This window comes from Cebus imitator, unplaced genomic scaffold (assembly GCF_001604975.1).
Source record: "Cebus imitator isolate Cc_AM_T3 unplaced genomic scaffold, Cebus_imitator-1.0 Scaffold177, whole genome shotgun sequence".
In the NCBI taxonomy this organism is placed as follows: domain Eukaryota; kingdom Metazoa; phylum Chordata; class Mammalia; order Primates; family Cebidae; genus Cebus; species Cebus imitator.
In genome coordinates, this window is record NW_016107492.1 from 992,450 (window position 1) to 999,579 (window position 7,130).

Genomic DNA, 7,130 nt, shown 5'->3' on the forward strand with positions numbered 1-7,130 from the left:
CAGGACAATACTCAACTCCAGGTAATACAGAGAACACCACAAAGATATTCCTCAAGTAGAGCAACCCCAAGACACATAATCGTTAGATTCACCAGGGTTGAAATAAAGGAGAAAATTCTAAGGGCAGCTAGAGAGAAACGTCAGGCTACCCATAAAGGGAAGCCTATCAGACTCACAGCAGATCTCTCAGCAGAAACCCTGCAAACTAGAAGAGAGTACGGGTCAATATTCAATATCCTCAAACAAAATAATTTTCAACCCAGAATCTCATATCCAGCCAAACTAAGCTTCATAAATGAAGGAAAAATAAAATTTTTCCCCAAACAAGCAAGCACTCAGAGATTTCATCACCACCAGGCCTGCTTTACAAGAGCTTCTGAAAGATGACTGATACTGGTTGTTCCTTTACACACAGAAAGGAACAACCAATATCGGTCACCCCAAAAACTTACCAAAAGGTAAAGAGTATTTTCATAATGAAGAATCTACATCAACTAATGTGCAAAATAGCCAGCTAGCATAAATGACAATATTAAACTCATAAATATCAATATTAATCCTAAATTTAAATGGATTAAACACCCTAATCAAAGACACAGACACGCAAATTGAATAAAAAGTCAAAACCCATAGGCACGATGTAACCAGATCCATCTCATAAGCAAAGACACACAAAGACTCAAAACAAAAGGTTAGAAGAAGATTCACCAATCAAATGGAGAGAAAAAAAAAGGAACAGAAGTTGTAACTTTTGTCTCTGACAAAATAGACTTTGATAGTAACAAAGACTAAAAGAAACAAAGAAGGACATTACATAATGGTAAAAGGGTCAATGCAACAACAGGAGTCAATGATCATAAATATATATGCTCCCAATATAGGAACACCCAGATACATAAGACAAGTTCTTAATGACTTATAAAGAGACTTGGACTCCCGCACAATAATAGCGGGAGGCTTTGACACCACATTGTTAATATTCGACGGATCAATGAGATAGAAAATTAACAGTGTCATCTATGATTTGAACTCAGACCTGGAACAAGTAAACTCAGTGAATATTTATAGAATTCTTCACCCCAGGTCTACAGAACATACATTTTTTTCAGTATCACATTACACCTATTTTGAAAGTGACCACATAAATAGAAGTAAATCACTCTTCAGTATTTGCATAGCATTTCACAGATTTAAATGAAATATTGGTTGGCTGTTTGTTGTTATTTTCTTCCCTTATTCCTTCCTGTCTCTGCTGTTAAGTACAATTATTGGCATAAAAGAGGTTTTTAATACCTATTTTTAAATTGCATTCCAGCCTGGGAAATAGAGCAACACTCCTGTTCTCTCTCCCCGTTTCTCTTTCTCTTTCTTTCTTTGCGGCCCTCCCCTGCCCCACCCCTCGCGCCTCCCTCCCCCTGCTGCAATGAACATTCGTGTGCACGTGTCCTTATAGTAGAACAATTTATAATCCTTACCCAGTAATGGGATTGCTGGGTCAAATGGAATTTTGGTACCCCAAATCCTAATGCAATAAAATAAATAAATGGAAAAAAAAAAAAAGTACCCACAGGCAACCTCCAAAAAAAAAGGAAATCTTGACATTAAAATATTTCTATAAAGCTTCAACATATTATAAAACAAAATGAAACCTATTCATTTTAATCTGTACAGAAGTAGAAAATCAGTTATCTTAAAAAATTGCTTAGGGGATAGACTCTGATCCCAAGTCAGCCTCTGAAGCATCCAGTGAACTTGGCTGTACAGAATCTAAAATGCACTAAGAAGGATGTCTTATAGTGTACAGGGTTGACATCAAATTTAACTATAGAAACATTTCAATTATACATCAAGTGGGCAACTCTTGATAATTCCAATGAATAAAAAATAATTGCTGCTAATTAGAAGCTACCTTTTTTTATGTCTCAACTAGTCTTTGAAAAGAGAGTCCTAGTGATATTACTTATTGAGTTATTTTAGTATTCACTTTGTGAAGATACCAGTATTTGTCATATTCAGAAAAATCCTCTAAGAAACATAGATGAAATATTCTATAAAACACTGAAATAAAATATTTCAAAGAATATATCTTCAGGTCAGGCACAGTGGCTTATGCCTATAATCCCAGCACTTTGGGAGGCCAAGGTAAGCAGATCACTTGAGCCCAGGAGTTCAAGACCAGTGTGGGCAACATGGTGAGACCCCATCTTATTCTTTTTTTAAAAAATAAAAAGAAAGAGGGCTAGGTGCGGTGGTTCATGCCTGTAATTCCAACACTTTGGAAGGCTGAGGTGGGTGGATCACCTGAGGTCAGGAGTTCGAGACCAGCCTGGCCAACATGGCAAAAACCCATCTCTACTAAAAATACAAAAAAAAAAAAAAATTAGCCAGGCATGGTGGCGGGTGCCTGTAATCTGAGGCTGAGGCAGAAGAATTGCATGAACCGGAGAGGCAGAGGTTGCAGTGAGCCATGATTGCGCCATTGCACTCCAGCCTGGGCAACAAGGGCGAAACTCCATCCCAAAAAATAAAAGAGGGGAAGATGGCGGAGCTGGTTACCAAGTCTGTGCTGTTTGTGTGTCTGGGTAACATTTGTTGATCACCCATTACAGAAGCAGTTTTCAGGAAACTTGTAACTGATCAAAACATCTCAGAGAATTGGGTCATTGACAGTCGTGCTGTTTCTGACTGAAACCTGGGCCAGTCCCTAGACCCAAGAGCTGTGAGCTGCCTAAGAAATCATGGCATTCATACCGCCCATAAAGCAAGACAGATTATCAAAGAAGATTTTGCCACATTTGATTATATACTATGTACGGATGAAAGCAATCTAAGAGATTTGAATAGAAAAAGTAATCAAGTTAAAACCTGCAAAGCTAAAATTGAACTACTTTGGAGTGATGATCCACAAAAACAACTTATTATCGAAGATCCCTATTATAGGAATGTCTCTGACTTTGAGACGGTGTACCAGCAGTGTGTCAGGTGCTGCAGAGCGTTCTTGGAGAAGGCCCACTGAGGCAGTTTCGTGCCCTGCTGCGGCCAGCCTGACTAGAACCCACCCTGAGCCCCTGTGTTTCTCAGTCAGTGTGTAATAATGTTCCAGAGCCCAAAGCCCCAGCTCTTTGTTCAGTTGACTTACTGTTTCTTACCTTAAAAAATAATTGTAGATGGAAGTCAGTTGTGTTTGGCAGAAGAATAAATAAAAACCTTTGATTCAGACAGTTTATGGGGTATATTAAGCATTCTTAGACTAGTTGAACATCTCACTTTGCCCCAATTACAAAAATAGTTGAACAAACAACATAAAATATAATGAAGGAAAACCTCACTTGAAGGCCCAGGTCAACATCTAAGCCCATTGAGACCTAGATCATTGAGTCTACCTCTTCATTAGTGTGTGTGGATGGCCTGATGGAGGGCAGGTGCCCTCTGCTCCCCTGCGCTACCTCTCCCTTCCCCAGGGCCTTTTATGGATTCACAGTAGCCCCTCTGTAGGAGCTCACAGTATAGATTAGAAGTATTTTAATTTATACACACCCATAGTGCATACTTGTATATTGAAAAGATAGAGAAGACAGAAAGATTTATGGAATCAGTCATTAGCACCTTTAATACTTCTCTATTTTGTCGAGTTTACTTTATGAGGAGGTCAGCTCATTTGCTCCCATCTGAACCACTTTGCCTCTGAAACTGAATTCCTCCAGAAAGGACACTTGTATGCTAGTCTATCTGTAGTCAGTTGAGGAGTATGACTTTTGTATGCACATGTAACCCAAATGTCCAATATAAATGGGCTTATTTTTAAAGATAATTTTAAGAGTTGGGAAAAGTTTTATTTGGCATTCATAAGTATTGATTATTAAGTATTCTTCATCAGCATTTAATAAATGTATAGGCAGATACAGGTAATTTTTGTGTATTTTGAGATAATGTCAAAATCATATGAATATTTTAAAATAAACGGGGGTTACAAAAATACAGCTAGAGATATGAAAAAAAATAAAAATAAAATATTTTCAGCAAATAAAATAACTCTCAACACCATAGGTTCTGCAGCCTCTTTGCAAGCTGGCTCTAGAAACACAAGAAACCCTGAAATGGGTCTAGTAAGGGAAAAGAAAAGCAGGAATTATCAGTACTAAGCTGCAGCAAAAGAATGGGGAGTTTTCATGTGTTAACCTTTCTGTTTTCTCTTTCCCTTTTCCCTTCCTCCTTTGCCCTGCGATGTCCCATGCCATTAGAGCACCATAAGTAACTTTCTTTTTTGATCATCTATCCCCTTCAGGAAGCTGATGAAAGTTATACATTATCTCTTCAGAAAATGACGCATATACTCATACAATTATGAACACCATTCTAGGAGTATTCATGGATTCTCTGCATTTAGAGATGACCTAAAACATTCCTCTTTCCTCATTATGAGCCTCTGCCTCAACCTCTTACCAAATATTTCAATAAAAGAATCTGATAAACTCATTTGTATCCAAATACAATAAGGCTTAATATTTGGCCATTCTCTCATAGAAAAGAATTATAATTGAAGTGACATCATCTGTAACTGTAGAATATAGCATCATTGTACTATTTGGGAACACCATTTACACCCTAATGACTCCTTCCTGGAGACCCAAAATCAAACCCTCATATAAGGTTAACTTCATTTGGGGTGCCCACCCTCGAAATCAATTCAGAGTATATAGAATTAATTCATCTTTCCCCCAGAAAATTAATTCCACTTGCTTTATTTTTCTTTATTTAAATTAAGACAGTCTTCCTCTGTTGCCTAGGCTGGAGTGCAGTGGTGTGATCTCAGTTCTCTGCAACTTCTACCTCCTGGGTTCAAGAGATTCTCCTGCCTCAACCTCCCAAGCAGCTGGGGATCACAGGTGCCCACCACCACACCCGGTTAATTTTTGTATTTTTAGTAGAGATGGGGTTTCATCCCATTGGCCAGGCTGGTACCAAACTCCTGACCTCAAGCAATTGCACCCGCATCGGCTTCCCAAAGTGCTGGAATTACAGGTGTGAGCCACCGCACTTGGACTAATTCCACTTTCATTGCTTTTATAATCCAAGTTCAGAATCTTGGAATTGCCTTGATCCTTCACTCTTCTCTCATCCATCATCAAACACTGTTGTTTTTCTTGATAATATCTTTCACATCCATCCCTTCCTCTATGTATTGGCTTCCTATTGCCTCTGTAACAAATGACTCCAAACTTAGTGGCCTAAGACAACACAAAATTTATTCTCTTACAAATTCTGGAGGCCAGAAGTCTGAAATGAGTCTTACCAGGCTAACATCAACATATTGACAAGGCTGGCTTCCCTCGGGAGACTCCAAGAGATAATCCACTCCTTGCCTTTTCCAGCTTTTAGAAGTCGCCCATATTTAATAGTTCATGGCTTTATATCCCTTTCTTCTAACTTTGACTCCTCTGATTCCTTCATGTAAAGACTCTCATGATTACACTGGGTTGACCATGATAATCCCGGATAATCTCCTCATCTCAACATCTTTAGTCATATTTGCATTTAAAAAACATATGCACAGGTTCTGGGGATTAGGACATAGACATCTTGGCAGGGGGGACACATTATTCAGCCCACTGTACTCTATAATATCCACCTTTTCCTCAACCCTACTTCTAGTCCTTATCTGTACCACTGAACTAGGTCAACATTTCCTGAACTGGTTTTCCTGACCCCAGCCTCTCTCCCAATTCCCCATCCATTCTACATACCAGTAACAAATATTCATCAAAACTTAGTTCTTCATCCTATCCCCCATACCTATTCCAAGGCCCTGAACCTAGTTTATTTTAGCCTGGCATTGGTCACTTGTTTGTTTATTTTTTCACAGAGCCTCACTCTGTCACCCAGGCTGGAGTGCACTGGCACCTCAGCTCCCTGCAACCTCCACCTCCCAGGTTCAAGTAATTCTTCTGCCTCAACCTCCCAAGTAGCTGAGATTACAGGTGTGTGCCATAACACCTGGCTAATTTTCATATATATATTTTTTTTAGCAGAGACAAGGTTTCAGCATGTTGGCCACGCAGGACTCAAACTCCTGACCTAAGGTGATCCACCTGCTTTGGCCTCCCAACGTGCTGGGATTACAGGCAAGAGCCACTGTGCCCAGTCCACTCTTAATGAACTATCTCCACACTGTCCCACTACCTATATACAACAATTATTTGCTCAGATCATACCCCCTTCTTGCCTTCAAAATTCTCCCATTATGCCAAAGTTTACTTAAGTCCCACATCTTCCATGACTTCATCTCAGCAGTTCCAAGTCACAATGTTTCTACTTTCTTTTACTTCCTACAGCATTTTTTGTTAGTGTGATGCGTGTAGCATTTATCACTTATTATAAGTATAGGTCCTTTCTTCACCTCTCTCTCTTCCTCTAAGATCACTGTATGATCTTAGATAAATCATTTCCCATGCCTCTGTTTCCTTGTCTATAAAACTGACAATATTTATGTTCTAATTATAGGATCATTATGAGGGTTCAAAGAGATAACAAAGCATTTAAGATAATCAGCATGTAGTGTTACCTCCTCTCCTTTTTCTTCTCATTTGTCTTCTTTAATATATGGCCGAAATCCTTTGTTATATTAAAAATTCCTTGAAGATTCTATTTATTTGTCTTTCCTTTTTTTGAGAGCCTCGCTCTGTTGTCCAGGCTGGAGTGCCGTGTTGTGGTCTCGGCTCACTGCAACCTCCACCCCCTGGGTTCAAGCGATTCTCCTGCCTCAGCCTCTCAAGTAGCTGGGACTACAGGTGCCCACCACCACACCCAGCTAATTTTTGTATTTTTAGTAGAAACAGTTTCACCATGTTGGCAGGCTGGTCGTGAACTCCTGACCTTGAGGAGTGATCCACCAGCCTCGGCCTCCCAAAGTGCTGGGAATACAGGCATAAGCCATAGCGTTTGGCCCATTCCAACTGTTTCTTATGCATTATGCCGTATACATTGGAGGCGCAATAGATACTTTATCACAATTGTTGTGTTGATGATGATTATGATAATGTAAAAGGACAACCTGATATTTTCACAATGTTGATATGGTCCTTGAGATGTTTATTTCTCATTTTTATTACATAAGTGAACACCTCCTTTTC

General features: G+C 39.3%; 1 pseudogene across 1 annotated transcript; it reads left to right on the top strand.

The window, feature by feature from the left end:
- Positions 1-2,539: 2,539 nt before the first annotated feature.
- Positions 2,540-3,219, top strand: LOC108315658 (annotated as a pseudogene). Its single transcript, XR_001830032.2, has one exon. The product of XR_001830032.2 is annotated as a low molecular weight phosphotyrosine protein phosphatase-like (transcript).
- The last annotated feature ends 3,911 nt before the right edge of the window (positions 3,220-7,130 follow it).